Source organism: Lycium ferocissimum, chromosome 2 (genome assembly GCF_029784015.1).
Source record: "Lycium ferocissimum isolate CSIRO_LF1 chromosome 2, AGI_CSIRO_Lferr_CH_V1, whole genome shotgun sequence".
Classification (NCBI taxonomy): domain Eukaryota; kingdom Viridiplantae; phylum Streptophyta; class Magnoliopsida; order Solanales; family Solanaceae; genus Lycium; species Lycium ferocissimum.
Genome location: NC_081343.1, coordinates 37,748,394 through 37,765,593, shown reverse-complemented (window position 1 = coordinate 37,765,593; position 17,200 = coordinate 37,748,394). Strand labels below are relative to the sequence as shown.

General features: G+C 39.7%; 1 pseudogene; it reads right to left on the bottom strand.

Moving 5' to 3' along the window:
- Positions 1–364: 364 nt before the first annotated feature.
- Positions 365–2,763, bottom strand: LOC132036230 (cytochrome P450 71AU50-like; annotated as a pseudogene).
- Between the last annotated feature and the right edge of the window lie 14,437 nt (positions 2,764–17,200).

The following is a 17,200-nucleotide window of genomic DNA, read 5'->3' as shown; positions in this document are numbered from 1 at the left end:
AAAAAAAAAAAAAGATCGCAAGGCAAGGCTTTGCAAAAAGTCTGCCTTATAAGGAAAACTTTTAGTTATGCCTTAAGGAAAAGTCTGCCACATTACTTTTATGACGTGCCGCATTACTTTTATGACTAAGCCTGGTTCGAACCCAAAACCTCGGGGGTATTTTCGGCCACCCTTTTAAGCAAAGGGCAAAAATTAAAGACCCCCCCCCCCCCAAAAAAAAAACACACACACACAAAAGAAGGGAAATCCGCGCAAAAAAATGAATTTTGTTCAAGCCTAAAATTGGGCCGCCAGATCAGTATCAACTTCACGATAAAAGATGAGAAAATGATATTAAACATGTGAAAAAAAAAAAAAAAATTCTAGAGAAAAAGTTGTAATTCCTTTCCCGTGTTCACTCAATTAAGCTTCTAGTAAGCTCATATCAGTTATACATGCAACCGATGAGTAGGAATAGCCATTAAATGTTGAGCTCTAGCGGTAACTAAACCGAATTTCTCAGTCATATCTATATCGTTTGACATCATATCATTTGATAGCTTCCAGTCAAAACAATGAACCAATTGTGCTATCACCAATCGAACAATTGTGAGACCTAATTGTAATCCAGGACAACTTCTTCTTCCAGAGCCAAACGGTAAAAGTTGAAAATCACATCCACGAAGATTGATGTTGCTACCAACAAACCTTTCTGGGACGAACTTCTCGGGTTCGGGCCAAACTTCTGGATCTCTTCCGATTGCCCAAATATTTACTAAAATTCTTGAACCTTTAGGTATATCAAAGCCATCAATTGTGCAATCTTCAATGGATTCATGAGGAATCAATAGTGGTACAATGGGGTGAAGCCTAAAACCTTCTTTAATGACCATGTCTAAGTACTCTAATTTTTCCAAATCTGACTCTTCCACCATTCTATTTTTGCCAACTATTTGTTCCAACTCATTTTGTAGTTTTTTCATTACTTTAGGGTGCCTTAGAAGTTCAAAGAAAACCCAATCAATTGCGGTTGATGAGGTGTCCATCGAAGCTATTAGCATGTCCTGCATTGAGAGTTTGTTTTTTCAATTGCTAAAGTGGTCAACAATATTCACATGTTTAAGTATACATAGAATTTGTAATCTTGAAAATAAAATAGAATACGTACTACAACTTGTAAAAGTCACAAGATGATATAAAATTACTTATACTAATGGTATATGTAATTTAAAGTCTGAATAGATAAGAAACAATAAAGAAATGAATCCCTAAAGCGGGAATAAGCTCTTCTTTTTTTTTTGCTAAAATTTTCAATTGAGAAATTCTAAACAAATTTGAGTCTATGAACCCAAGCTTTAAATATAGCTAGTGGTCTCAAAGATCTTTTTCAGATTTTGCCAACTCTCGTCTAAAAGTCAAACGAGAATGATACTGAATATACATCGATGATGTAAAAGACTTTTTTTTAACTATAAAGTCACCCTAAAATATTTATAACTAGCTCTACATAAAAAGTGAGATTTATAATCTTGAAAATCAAAAAAATTATCTACTACTATAGGTAAAATGACCTACTACTAAAAAAATGTGCACTATCAGCGGATATTAGTTAAACTCAATTAAAATTAACTTGCAATTCTATTCATGTTAAGATGAATAAAACGTTACCAGCAAAATAGCTTTGACATGGCGATCATCAAACTCGAATTCAGCTTCGCCAGATTGCATAATATTCATCATAGTATCAACAATATCCTTAGTTTGCTTTGGTTCATTTGAATCTTGAACATGTTCATTAATAACTCTCTCAAAAAAATCATCAAAAATCTTTGCTAATTCCTTCATACGACGATTGAATCCCTGCAAATCAAACTTATCAAGAAAAGGGAAAAACTCACCAATATTTGGTGTTGCTGTTATAATCAAAGTTTCTTGAATCACATCTTTAAAACCTCTTTCATCAAATTCATCTTCCATATATTTTTTCCCAAATATCATTAAACAAGCCATGTTAGCACCTAATGAACCAAGTTTTGCACTAATATCAACTTCCACACCACTAGAAGCCGCCTGATTGATAAAAGTCACAAAATTTGCAACTTCTTGTTTTCTCATGGCTTGAAAAGAATTGATCTTGAGAGTACTGAGCAACTCTAACGTGCACAATTTTCACATGTTCCGCCAATAAGATCCATATTTTCCAAACGATAAATTTCTCTGATTGTACGCGATTAATTGAGCAGCTCTATTATTTGGCCGACTTGCAAAAACAAGATCATGTTTTTTCAAGAATTGTTCAGCAGCATGAGGAGATGAAGCAACAATTACCGGAACTAGTCCAAATCTCATGCTCATTATGGGACCATGTCTTTTGGCTATTTTATGAAGATCTTGGTGGACATTTTTGCTAATCATAATTTCCTATTATTGGAAGCCCTTCCTATTATTGGAAGCCCTTTTGGGCCAGGAGGAAGTTTTTTCTTCTTTTTCATGAATTTGTTATGTAATTCTTGAAGAAAATATAGCACTGCAATTACTGCAAGAACTTGTAAGAATGTTGAAGCCATGGATAGCAATTGATGTATTTTAATTTGCTTCCTAACTTGCTAATAATATAAAGAAGTTAAGAGTAGGGGTTGAAAGAAATTAAATGAATTTATGGGGACTTATGCTGTAACACTGACCATATTAATTTTGGGTCCATCTTGATTTCACCGAATGACAGAAGGACAACAGAAGAAAAGACAAAAAGGAAAATACGAAATAAAAATAATATATGAGAGGAGAAGATAACCTTTTTTAGTGCGTACATCAAAAGTTTGCTGCACAATCAATATGTCAAATTAAAACTTCAGGAACATATTTCAGAAATCTTTTAGCACAACTAACTTATTAAACTTCCGGATAAAATTTGCAGCTTCAATTCCGTGTATCTGAAGTTATTTTTGGATTGGCTAGATTAATTAAAAAAGTATTTATTGAGCATAGGTCATGGTTTATATTGGAATCCCAAAATCGGCTATTTGTGCACTTGTCCCTGTACTCTCTTCCTAAGTCTATTTAATAAGAATTTAAGTTAGTCGAATCAATAGATTGCGATTATTGATAATTAAAAATCAGGAAAAAGAAAGATGGAGGAAGAGAGAGAATGATTTGTGGGCCTGTTTGGCCAAGCTTATTTTTCTCCAAAAGTATTTTTCTATATATTATAAAGAGTGGTTTCAACATGTCTGTTTTTTGTCAATAATGAAAAAATTGAGGGTATTATAGTCTTTAAAACACATCAATGCAAAAAGCTTGCTTTGGGAGGTTGTATTTTCTCATTTGTTTGTTGGACCTTATCAATACCTCTAGCAAAAGCCCACCTTTTCCATTGTAATTACAAATCATGCCCTCATTTGAAATAAATGTCATTTAAAGAGGTGGGGCCATTAGATTTTTAAAATTGACATGTGGCCCTTAATCTAACAATAATGATGTCATACTCTACTCTAATTTCCTCCGTGAGGATAAATACTTACATATACTCATGTTTATTATATTGCTAAGTAATTTTGATGAGGAGATAATTTATAGTATTAATTAATCATTACTTATTAAATACAAAAATTTTATGTTAATTTCCTCCATTAGGATAAATACTTATATATACCCATCTTTATTATATTGCTAAGTAATTTTGATGAGGAGATAATTTATAGTATTACTTAATCATTACTTATTAAATACTAAAATTTTATGTATAAATACAAGTCCTGAATTCTCTCCCTTCCTTTTTATTTAGCCTTGAAATTAAAGAATTTTTTACTTGTCCATTTTAGCAAATCAAGAGAGATTTTATTATTTTCTTCTAATACTATCAATAGTCAAATTTAGATTTCAAAGCATAATTAATAAGTTTAATTTAGTAAAATAAACCCCTAATAAATATTTTCTTAAGAGAGTATCTAGGCAACATAACTAAATAAAAAAATGGAGGGTAAATATCGAATATGAATAAGTTTTTACCTTTGTGGGGGTAAACATAATTCGCTATTAAATAACGTGTAACAATTCGCCATTCTTTTGTACGCAAAACAAACCACCCAATGTTTTATTAAGTCTAACTAATGCTCCTATGAGATATTGATATTACATATATTAAAGCTCAACTTTGAGTTTCATGAACTTATCAGAGTTTATATTCTAAATAAAATTTATTAACATAAAAAGGATAAGAACTTATAACATTTTTCTTTGGAAGTAAAAAAAAAACAAAAAAAGTTATTTTATTCAGCTTTCAAATATTTTTATAGAATCAATAAGAAATTTTTCAATTTAAAATATATCAAATTATTTTCTTATAAATAAAATGATGTTACGAAAAGAAAGAACAAGAGCACAAGAAGATTTACTTCTTTCATTTAAACTTATGATGTAATTTGACTAAATATTGACATACACTATTTTGCTCTTTCATATACTAGGAAATTTCACTTGAAAAAAAAAGTTTTCATGTTAACAATTTCGAGTCCATAAGAATGGTTTTCAATGTACAAGATCTTGATAAAATAAGATCTTCAAAGTTAAATTATCTTTATGTTTAAATATAAATAGTGATTAAATTATCTTTATGTTTAAATATAAATAGTGATTTTTTTAAATCTAAAAAATTTATATCGTATAAAATGAAAAAAGTAATAAATTCAATTAAATGTGGGCGTGGGCCTGTACTCCCGGGAGGTAATCAACTGTAAGGTTAAAAAAACATCTTTGCTCACTGCTTGCTATATTCCGGGATCTAAATTAAAAATTTAGAATTTAGAACATCAATAGACTACGAGGTTATTTTGATAAAGATATATTTATCGTTCAATTTGTAAAATATTGGGCCCGTGCTGGCACGGACCAATCTCACCTAGTATTTTTTAAAAAGAGTGCTTATTTTTTTAAAAAGTGAGGTATTTGACGAAGCTTTTGGGAGAAAATAAGTATTTTTGGAGAGTAGCAGAACCAGTTTTTCAAAAGCTAAAAAAAGTAGCTTTTCCTCAGAAACACTTTTTTGAAAAACACTTTGAGAAAAATACACTTAAAAGCACTTTTTAAACGCTTGGTCAAACGTTAATTGCTGCTCAAAATACTTTTTAAATTAATTGGTCAAACACAAACTGCTTACAAAAAGTATTTTTTAAAAAAACACTTTTCAAAAAAGGTAGTTTTCAAAATAAACTAATTTTAGAAGCTTGGTCAAACAGGCTATTAACAGCTTTCCTCTACCAACATTAAAAACATACGAGAATCTGAAGCTTTTCTATTTCATTAATCATCCTTCTTCATCTTCTTTAGTTTACAAGGTTTGTTTACATTCTTTTAATAAGGAAGAACGTAATTACTTTGCTTAAAAGTTTTGATGCTTTTGTTCTAATCAATTTTCATATCTGTTTTTGAATTTGTTTTGCCTTAATGTCGAGTATGTGTGCAATATTATGTTTAACTTTGTGTTTATATATAGATAGTATTAGTTCTGTGAGTAATCATATAATTGTATACGGTAAAAATCGGATTAATGCTAGACCGGTGAGACCGGGGATCAAGGGAAGGAAGAAACAAGCACGAGCGTAAAGACTTTCTTTCGGACCGGAGGTATTGTATCAGAAGTGGTTGATCAGAAGAAGTCGGAGGAAAATCGTATGGTCCGATTTATTGGGGGCAAACTCCTCATCACAGCCAGTCCGATTTATCCATGGCCGAGTTGATCGTGGCCGTTAGCCCGGTTTCTCTATGACCGAGTTGATCGTGGCCATTAGTCCGGTTTCTCCATGACCGAGTTGATCGTGGCCGTTAGTCCTGTTTCTCCATGACCGAGTTGATCGTGGCCGTTAGTCTGATTGATCAGTCACAAAATTACCACGCGTCAAGACCATTCTGTCACATTGTACTGCCAATCGTACGGGTGTCAGACCGTACGGCCCAACCTTATCCTTTTAGGGTTTTCTTTATTCTAAAAGGGCTTTATGTTGTATGCAAGGCCCATAAGGCAAAACTATAAATAGGGGGCATTTCCCTACTTTTAAGGGTTGGCTTTTTTCAGATCTAGAACATTGTAATAGAAATTATATTGAAGCTCTCTCTCTCTCTCTCTAATTTTGGTCCGGATCTGCAGCGTTCTTTGGCTTAATTCATCCATCCAATACAATATAGTACCATAATATACATATATATTTAGCCTAATCTATAATATCAACATATTTGTCCAAGTTATTAACACATATATTCATATATATAAATCACTGTACACGAATCCACATATATATATTCCCTCAAAAATCAAAATAGATTAAAGTTTGTCCACATATCCTATACCTCAATTACAAATTCAACTTATTACCCAATTTCGGAGTAAACAGTTTGGCGCCCACCGTGGGGCTAGGATAATAGTGGTCTTTGATCTTGGTTTCTATCTCTTACCCATTAAGATTGAAAAAATCTTTTGTTCGTCTCTGTGAAAACGAACCAAATGGCAAGCAGTAGACAATCTGGTCACGTCAACAACAACGAGATTGTGATCGAAAATGAGAACAGTGGGCTACGGGGCTTACCAATTGAGACCCATTGACCCAAACTCTGTTGATTCGAGGGAGGGCCTCAACCGACAGAACACCGTGAACCAGGAGAATGCCGCCCCACCGGCCACCGATCCCTTAAATACTCACAATTCAATTACTTTGTCCCGGGCACAAGGCCGGAAAGTGCCGGATACCCCGGATGATATTAACTTACGTTTAATTTTTGAAATGTTGCAGGAACAGAGGGCAGCTATTGCCGAACAAGGAGTCGCAATAGCCCAGTTGCAAAGCAAAAATGATGAAACGGCCCGAGAGGACGAAAGGTGTTGCCGAACCCAGAAGGGATGAAACACGGATGGTCAAGAGTAATAGGTCCGGAGCTGGTTCATCCACCGAAGTTCTGAGAATGCTTGAAACATTGGCGAAGCGGGTAGACTCGACTGAGAAGAGGGTGGAAACATATAACTCTCGGGTGGACCAGATCCCGGGGGCTCCGCCTATTCTGAAAGGACCGAATTCGAAGAGGTACATTCAGAGGCCTTTTCCTCCGAGTGCGGCTCCGAAATTGATCCCAAAGAGGTTCAAAATGCCGGATATCCAGAAATATGTCGGCACAACGGACCCGCAGGAACACGTGACTTCATACACCTGTGCCATAAAAGGCAATGATATTGAAGAGGATGAAATTGAATCCGTGTTATTGAAAAAGTTTGGGGAAACTCTGTCGAAGGGAGCATTGACTTGGTACGACCATCTGCTCGAGCATTCAATCACTTCTTTGGAAATGCTCGTGGATGCGTTCATAAAAGCTCATGCCGGTGCCAAAAAGGTGCAGGCCCGTAAGGCGGATATTTTTCGTATATCCCAAAGGGATGATGAGTTATTGCGTGAATTTGTCAACCGGTTCCAAAGGGAACGGATGGAGCTCCCTCCGGTTCCGGAGGAATGGGCTGCGCAAGCTTTTACTAAAGGGTTTAACCCTCAAAGCTCGATGACCTCGTTCAAACTAAAGGAAAACTTCCTGGAATACGAGGCTGTGACCTGGGCTGACGTTCATAACAGATACGAATCAAAGATTCGGGTGGAGGATGACCAACTCGAACTTTCCCCGGGGCCCGTAAATATGAACAAAAGCTCTGAGAGATCGAGAAAAAATTACGAGCCGGAGTCCAAACCATCGAGGGAAAGGTATCATCCATACTCTCATTTGGAAAAGCCAAGCTTCAGGTCGGAAAAATCTAGGGTTGGCTCGAGCCAATCCTCCGGACAGGGTGATAAACGGACCGAACGCCCGTCAAACAGTCGAGGTCTCTCATTTAGGAGTGATGTCGGAAGCTCGGCCAGCAACAAAGACTTACCAAAGATATCGGAGTACAACTTCAACGTCAACACTTCAGACCTCGTCTCGGTTATTGGCCTTATCGCAGAAGCAAGATGGCCGAGACCACTAAGGTCGGACCCGGCCACGGACCCGAGCGTGATGTGTGAATATCATAGAACCCATGGGCACAGAACTGAGGACTGTCGCCAACTAAGAAAGGAGGTGGCTCGGTTACTGAAGAATGGCCACCTTAGAGAATTGCAAACTGAACGAGCTAAAAGCCACTACAAGGAAAGGGAATCTCATAAACGGGCCGAACCAGTGGAACCTCAGCATATAATCAACATGATAATTGGGGGTACCGATACCCCTCGAAGGCCGGTGATGAAACGGACAAAGGTTTCCATTGTGCGTGAGAAGCGCAGCCGGGATTACGTACCCGAGGGTTCCATCTCTTTCAACAACGAGGATGCAGAAGGCATCATTCAACCGCACAATGATGCATTGGTAATCTCTATTCTTATTTTTAAATCGCAAGTTAAACATATTTTGATTGACCCAGGTAGCTCGGCCAACATCATCCGGTGGAGAGTGGTTGAACAGCTAAGGCTACTCGATCAGATCGTACCAGTAGCCCGAGTGCTCAGTGGATTCAATATGGCAAGTGAAACCACGAAGGGGGAGATTTCTTTGCCGGTCAACATTGACTGTACCATTCAGCAAACGGTGTTCTATGTAGTTGAAGGGGATATGAAGTATAATGCATTGCTGGGTAGACCGTGGATACATAGCATGAGGGCCGTGCCATCGACATTACATCAGCTGCTTCCCGAAATTCCCAACCCCGAGGGGATAAAAACCATCCGGGGAGAACAACCCGCTGCAAGAGAGATGTTCGCGGTCGAGGAAGCGTCACCCCTTCCCAAAAAACCGGATAAAAAAGAAGATGAATCAGTCGGTGGCAAGGACCCTAAATAGCAACTAAAGTACACGAGTTCGACAACGGAGCAGAATGGGTCGGACCCGGGGCATGAAGAGGATGATTTCGGTGTACCCAGATCGTTCGTCTTGCCGGATGACTCGGATGCAACCAAGTCTATAGTGGAGGAGCTGGAGCAAGTCGTCTTGTTCGAATATCTACCGGATAGAAAGGTATACCTGGGCACGGGGTTAATCTCGGAGCTCAGGAACAAGTTAATTAAGTTTCTTCAAAATAATGTCGATTGCTTCGCATGGTCCCATATAGATATGACAGGTGTGCCACCGGAAGTAACAACTCACAAGCTCAGCCGCGACGGAAGATTTCCCTCGATGAAGCGATATGGTGGCCCATGGCAAGAAAACACGCCTTCGTAAAGGATGATGTAACAAAGCTTTTGAAAATAGGCTCTATCCGGGAGGTAAAATACCCGATCGACTAGCTAACGTAGTAGTGGTGCCGAAAAAAGGTAATAAATTTCTAATGTGCGTTGATTATAAGGATCTAAACAAAGCATGCCCGAAGGATTCATTTTCGATGCCTCACATCGATAGAATGATCGATGCGATGGCCGGACGTGAGATGTTAAGTTTTCTCGATGCTTACTCTGGGTATAACTAAATCCGGATGCACCCGGAGGATCAAGAGAAAACATCCTTTATTACCTGGTACGAGACTTAATGTTACAATGTCATGCCCTTCGGATTAAAAAAATGTCTGTGCAACTTACCAACGCCTAGTTAATGGAATGTTCAAAGAACAAATAGGGAAAACAATAGAAGTTTATATTGACGACATGGTGGTCAAGTCCCTGGAAACAGAGGACCATTTAAAGCATTTGCAGGAAACCTTCGATGTACTCCGCAAGTACAACATGAAGCTTAACCCGAAAAAATGTGCCTTCGGTGTCCGATCTGGCAAATTTTTTGGGTTCCATGGTGTCAAACCGGGGAATTAAAATCAATCCGGACAAGATCAAAGCCATCGAGTACATTAAGGTGGTAAATAATGTCAAAGGAATGCAGAGGCTCACCGGAAGGATAGCGGCGCTGAGTCGATTCATATCGAGATCCTCGGACAAGATCACCGTTTCTTTTCCTTATTAAGGAAGAAGAATGGCTTCACCTGGACACCGGAATGCCAAAAGGCCATACAGGAATTGAAAAGATACTTGTCCAGCCCGCCTCTACTGCACACATCGAAAGCGGACGAGCAGCTTTTTCTCTACCTTGCCGTATCCGAGGTAGCGGTAAGTGGTGTTTTGGTCCGAGAAGAATCAGATACCCAGTTCCCTATATATTATGTGAGTAGAACTTTAGGAGATGTGGAGACCCGTTATCCCCACCTAGAAAAGTTGGCATTGGCATTGGTAAGTGCTTCTAGAAAGCTCAAGCCTTACTTTCAATGTCATCCGATATGTGTAGTGACTACTTACCCTCTAAAGAACATCATGCATAAACCGAAATTATCGGGTAGACTAACTAAATGGGCCGTAGATATTAGCGGATATGATATTGAATGCAAACCTCGGACGGCATCAAGTCCCGCATCTTGGCCGATTTTGTGTGACTTCACTGGTATGGTCCGGAGGTTGAGAAAGAACTTCTGCTAACCTCGGGAAAAGCTTTGGGTATTTGGTCGTTACACACGGACGGGGCCTCGAACCTCAAAGGTTCCGGGCTAGGAATCATCCTCAGAACTCCCGCCGGGGATGCCATTCGACAATCCATTAGAACTATTAAATTGACTAACAATGAAGCCGAGTATGAGGCCATGATTGCAGGTTTGGAATTAGCTCGGAGTATGGGGGCCGAAATAATTGAAGCAAAATGCGACTCTCTCTTGGTCGTTAACCAGGTGAATGGCGTCTTCGAGGTTAAGGACGAACGGATACAAGGGTATCGGAAAAAATCCAAGTGATACTACACCGGTTTAAAGAATGGACCATGCAAAAGATGTACCCGGGGAGCGAGCAATGGAACAGCGAAGCCGATGCATTGGCCAATTTGGGATCTTCAATCGAAGGGGAAGAAATCAACCCCGGGACTATGGTGCACTTGATGAATTCGGCGATACAAAATGGACATGCTGAAATAAACACAATGGGTTTAACTTGGGATTGGCGCAACAGATACATCGACTACTTCCAAGATGGAAAGCTCCCGAGTGACCCAAGAGAATCATGGTCACTAAGGACAAAAGCAGCGCGGTTCTGCTTGGTAGACGGCCAATTGTATCGACGGTCTTTCTTCGGACCCCTGGCCAAGTGTTTGGGTCCCGGAGAAATCGAGTATGTGATGAAAGAAGTACACGAGGGGACCTGCGGCAATCACTCCGGTGCTGAAGCCTTAGTCCGAAAAATTATCAGAGCCGGTTACTACTGGAACCGGATGGAGGAAGATTCGAAGAATTTTGTCCGGAAATGTGACGGTGTCGAAAGACATGCCCCGATGATTCATCAGCCGGGGAGTTGCTGCACTCAGGATATCACCTTGGCCCTTCAGAAGTGGGGAATGGACATTGTTGGTCCATTGCCATGGGCACCAGGTAAGGCCCGTTTTATTTTGTTTATGACTGACTATTTCTCAGAATGGGTTGAAGCGCAGGCCTTCAAAAAGATTAGAGAAAAGGAAGTTATTGACTTCATATGGGACCACATTATTTGTCGTTTCGGCATCCCGGCCGAGATAACTTATGATAACGGTCCTCTGTGCATTGGCTGCAAAGTCAATAATTTCCTCGAAGGGTTGAAGATCAAGAAAATCGTATCAACTTCGTATCACCCGTGTGCGAACGGACAGGCGGAATCCACGAATAAAATAATAATTTAAAATCTGAGGAAAAGACTTGAAACATCAAAGCATCACTGGAGGGAAGTACTACCGGAGGTATTGTGGGCTTACAGAACCACATCGAAATCAAGCACGGGAGAAACACCCTTCTTGTTGGTCTACGGGGCGGAAGCCCTCATCCCCGTAGAAGTTGGTGAACCGAGTCTCCGATTCAGGTACACCACCGAGGAGTTAAACGAGGAGGCCATGGTAGTAAAACTCGATCTTACAGATGAACCTCACGAAAACGCGTTGGTCCGTATTGTAGCCCAGAAGCAGAGAATGGAAAGGTACAACAACCGGAGGGCCAATTTTCGACATCTCCAAGTCGGGGACTTGGTGCTTCGGAAAGTAACATTGAACATCAAGAATCCCAACGATGGGAAACTGGGTCCGAACTGGGAAGGGTCATACAAGATAACCGAGGTAACGGGCAAAGGATCGTATCAGCTGGAATCCATGGACGGGCAACGGTTGCGCAATAACTGGAATGTGGCTCATTTGAAGAGATACTACTACTAAGGTATGGACACTTGTGTTTATTTATTAACTTTTCTTTTTTGCAAGAAGTCGAGTACCGGATAAAGTTAGGTGCTAAGTCCGAAAACACGTGTTGCACTCTTTTTCTTGGTACGGTTTTGTCCCAAAATGGGTTTTCCGACAAGGTTTTTAATGAGGCAACAAGTACAACGTGTTACTAGATAAAGACGAGGACAAATGCCGGAAACTCGGGGCTACACCCTACGAATGGGGACTTGATAGTGCTTACCCGATCTTGCAGCTCGGATAAGCACTAGGGGACTACTATACCCACATTGAGGTTTACCCCGATTAGTCGAAAACAGAGGAGCTCAACAAAGCAAGTGAACGCTAATAGATGCTACCTCGGAAAAATCCTCTAGATTTTTGTATTTCCCATCCTCGCCTAAAGCCGGACCTTCTGTATTAGGTTTCGATGTAAGGACCAAACAATCAGAACGAATCGTGTCCACTTAGTACTTTCTATGGCAAAAACAGAAGGAAACGGATGAAGTCTTCATATCATGTACATGCAAATTCTTGCAATATTAAGATCATTAAAAATTCATTGTGTCACGACCCGCCTAGTGGGCCATGATGGACACCCGGAGCTGATTACCGAGCACCACACATCATACTACTATCGTCTTAACCTGTACACATATAAGCTCCATAAAGCATGTACTCATCTATATACATAAGCCCTCACGGCGACAAAAGAGTAATATACAAAATATACATCACGGGTCACATAACATCTCAAGTACCCACATACGAGTATCTACGAGCCTCTAACTGAAGTACTGGAGTCATGAAGATGGGACAGGACCCCGCCATGTCCAAGTATATACACAAAAGAATATATCGTAAACGGCACCTCCGGGCCTATGGAAGTGCTCCCGTGCAAGCCGATCGGCTCCTAGAAGCCGGGTCATCTTCCAATACCGCCTACCCGTGGGCATAAACACAAGCATCCAAGAAGAAAGGGACGATGGAGCACGAGCAATGTACTGAGTATGTAAGTCATGCATCATAAAATAACAAGGGAACGAAGATAAAATAAAGATAAAAAGATGTGATCGTTTGCCTCTTAAGGCGGAGTCATGCATGCAAGCTCGTAGAAATATCACCATATCATGTACTGCTGCGGAACGTGCAGCCCGATCCATAGATCATCATATATCAATATATTGCCGCGGAACGAACGGCCCAATCCATTATCCATATATCCCGCGTCTGGGCATCCCGCGTCCGGGATGATATCATAAGTTACCAGCTGATCAGGTGGCTATGCGTCTATAGCGCCTCACCTTTCCCCATGTCCCCTATATATATATATATATATATATATATATATATATATATATATATATATATACATATCAAATACACATATAATATACGTAGCATGCATGAGAGCCTAAATAAAAGTGCGCTTTATCGGAGTGACGTAAGGTCGTTAGCCTATGATTACATTATGGCGTCGTCATCACCGTTTAGTCTCACCTTGAAGGAACTAGTATTTTGAGGTGAGACAACAAGGAAGAATAGTATCAATGAAACCATAAGCATAGAAATATCTGCATCATGAAATCATCTTTGTCATCTTTATCGTTATGGAACGTATCTCGTAAGGAGTTCTCAAAGTTCTTTAAACTTCATCTTTAGGGATGTAAGAAGGTCATGGAAGTATAGAAAAGAAAATTTATGAAACAAGAGTCATGCCTTTGAAGGAAAGGGGATAGCCTTACATACCTTTGTATCTCCTTAACGATGTCGACTAAGAGCTCTCCTTTCGGCTTACAATTCTACATACAAAGGGGTTCGTACGAAGGTTAGATTGTTGAAGATATACTTAAGCCTGAACTAAAGCGAATAAGGCTAACGAAAATTGGGCAGCATTTCGTTTGTTTCAACAACATTCCCTCAAATGATAAAACAGCTCCCAAACATCATAGCAACGCCCATAATATCATAACACATAAATTCCCTTGGCTAGATGTTATTCAATTTCCAAATTCATCCCAAGATCCTCCATAACCACAACTATAATACAACATCATGCTTATCATTCACAAAATACTTCCTCAACATCATTAGTACCATTCATGACAAGATTATACTCATATTATACCATGAATCATAACTCAACTACCTTTCAAACCAACATACCATTATTCACATACTTAAGCTTATATTCCATACTTGTTTCTAATTCAAGTTCTTCAACTACTCAACACCATCATTAACATGAAATAATCGTAAAACTCACCTTTAATTATGTAGAGACGATCTTTGAATGCAAGTGCTCAAACGAAAGAACTTAACTCCAATACAAAGAGATTCTCAACTTTTATCAACCCTAGGGAGCATCCACACCTTTGATTCTACCAACTTTGGGTGTTTAATCTTTGATTTTCCTTCTTGGATATGTATTAATGTGTTATGAAGAGGGATCTAGAGGTTTTTGGAAGGTTGGAGAAGTGAATAATGAGAAAAAAGAAGGAAACCGTGCGTATATAAAAATTGAACTCGGACCGGGCCCGAAATATACGGTCCATATACGGGCGTACAATTTATACGATCGTATATTGGACGTATGTTTCCTCCAGAAAATCACCTTCAACGGAAGGGTTCTACGACGGAGTATACGGGGCCGTATAAAATATACGGTCGTATATATGACCGTATAATCTCCAATTTTCCGAATTCGTTCCCATTCGCTTCGTTTGGTCTCGGATCCTTGGGGAGCCTTAACTTGGTATGAGTAACACTTCCTTAACGATCTAACGGACATTATAACTCGTCCTCGAGACCTTACTAAATATTCGTTAGTTCAACACACGAAATCCTCCCCGAACATAACTTATAAGCTCAAAACTTTGACGAACCTAGTTTCGCGGGTCTATGACTTAAAAATCTTATCGTATATACATTAAGGCTGCCAATCACCCTCTTGTAGTTGTGAAGGTCTCGTGTCCGAGCTTAGCGACGTTAGTCTATTCACGATGCGGCGACATGAAATTACCGAGGTGTAACATCCTCCCCGCCAGAACTTGCGTCCTCGAATGTTAAATTCTCAAGAAATTCTACCAAAATTTTGCCAGAGTTTCTCCTATAATTTGGCACTACCATCCTGTCACAGCAACCCAAAATAACATCGCCACACAGGGCTACAATATCAACAATAAGAAATATGGCCACACATAGCCCAGAAGTAATAAAGTAAAATATTTCATGCAGGAGCGCGATGTTTCATCTTGAGTCTCTAAGGGGTGGAAATAGATACGGATATTTAAGCTTCATAGCTTCTTCCACTTCCCAAGTCATCTCCTACAGTATCATTCCTCCGTAAAACTTTAACGGGGCTACCTCTTTGTTTCTAAGCTTTCGTGACATACATACGTATGTATGCTTGATTGGCAAGCCAATTTTTGTTGACTTGAATGTCGCTTGTGGAGCACTATTTTGGTCGGAACTCGACACATTTACGAACATCGATACATGAAAATGTTGGATGGATGGAGTTCGACTGCAGAAGTGAGTTCGACTCGCCGCTACTTGGCCCACTGCGTACGATCTTGTAGGGCCCGATGTATCGGAGTAGGCTTGCCTTTCTTACCAAATCTTATTATCCTGCATTGGCGATACTTTCAAAAATACCCGAGTCATTGACTGAAATTCCAAATTCCTACGGCGATTGTTCGCATAAGACTTTTAAGCGGCTTTATTTATCCATCAATGGAATCTCTCGGATAAGCTTAATCTTCTCGACGCTTGTTGGATCAATTCTAGGCCTATTAATTGTGTTTCTCCCGCCAGCCATCAGATAGGCAACCTACACTTCTTCCCGTATAAGGCTTCATAAGGGGCCGTACGGAATACGGCGTGATAACTATTGTTATATGCAAATTCAATAAGTGGCAAATGATGTCCCAATTACCACCAAAGTCCAATGCGCGAACGCAGTATATGTCTAAGGTTTGAATAGTGCGTTGACTTGTCCATCGATCTGCGGGTGGAATGCGATGCTAAATTTCACTTGAGTGCAATCCTTCTGGAAGGATTTCCCGAAATGGTGAATTGTGCTCTCTCTGTCGATAATAATAGATATAGGAATGCCATGAAGCGCACTATCTCTTTGAGATACGATCTAGCGTAGTCATCTGTTGAGTATGTAGATACGACGGTAGAAAATGTCTTGATTTTGTGAGTCTGTCAACAATCTTTCCCAAATGGAGTCGTATTTATGCCGAGAACGAGGTAATCCAACAATAAAATCCATATTTATCGCCTCCCATTTCCGGTTGGAATTTCCATTTCTTGCGAAGACCTCCTTTGGTTTACGGTGCTCAATTTTTACTGTTGACGAGTTGGACATTGAGCCACAAACTTAGCTATATCTCTCTTCATTCCTTCCCACCAATACATTAGTTTGAGATCATGGTACATCTTTGTCGCTCCGGATGAACGGAATAACGGGGCTTGATAAACCGAGAATGCGACGACGCGGTCCCGCAACATCCGAACACATAACCTATTTCGGTACACGAAAATCCCATCGAGAGATCTCAAGGTTGAATTCTCTCTTTTTGGGAACGTGCGTCTCTATAATATCTCAATTTGGGATCCTCGTATTGACGCCTTTTTACTTCGTGTCCCGAGGACGAAGCTGATTTCGGGTTAAGCACGTTAACTCGTGTTGCCGAATCCATTAAGCGAACTCCTAGGCTATCTAGTTGGTGGAGCTCACGAGCTAATTCCCTTCCTTTACGATGGAACACCACTTGTTGCCCGGCGTAACTTACGGTGCAGGCATCGGCCACCTACACTTGCTTTTACCGGGATGGTATAGAATATTTACGTCATAGTCCTTCAATAGCTCTAACCATCGCCTCTGACGCAGATTCAATTCCTTTTGCTTGAAAATATATTGAAGACTTTTGTGATCTGTGTAGATGTCTACATGGACACCGTACAAATAGTGCCTTCACATCTTTAGAGCGTGAATGACCGCAGCTAATTC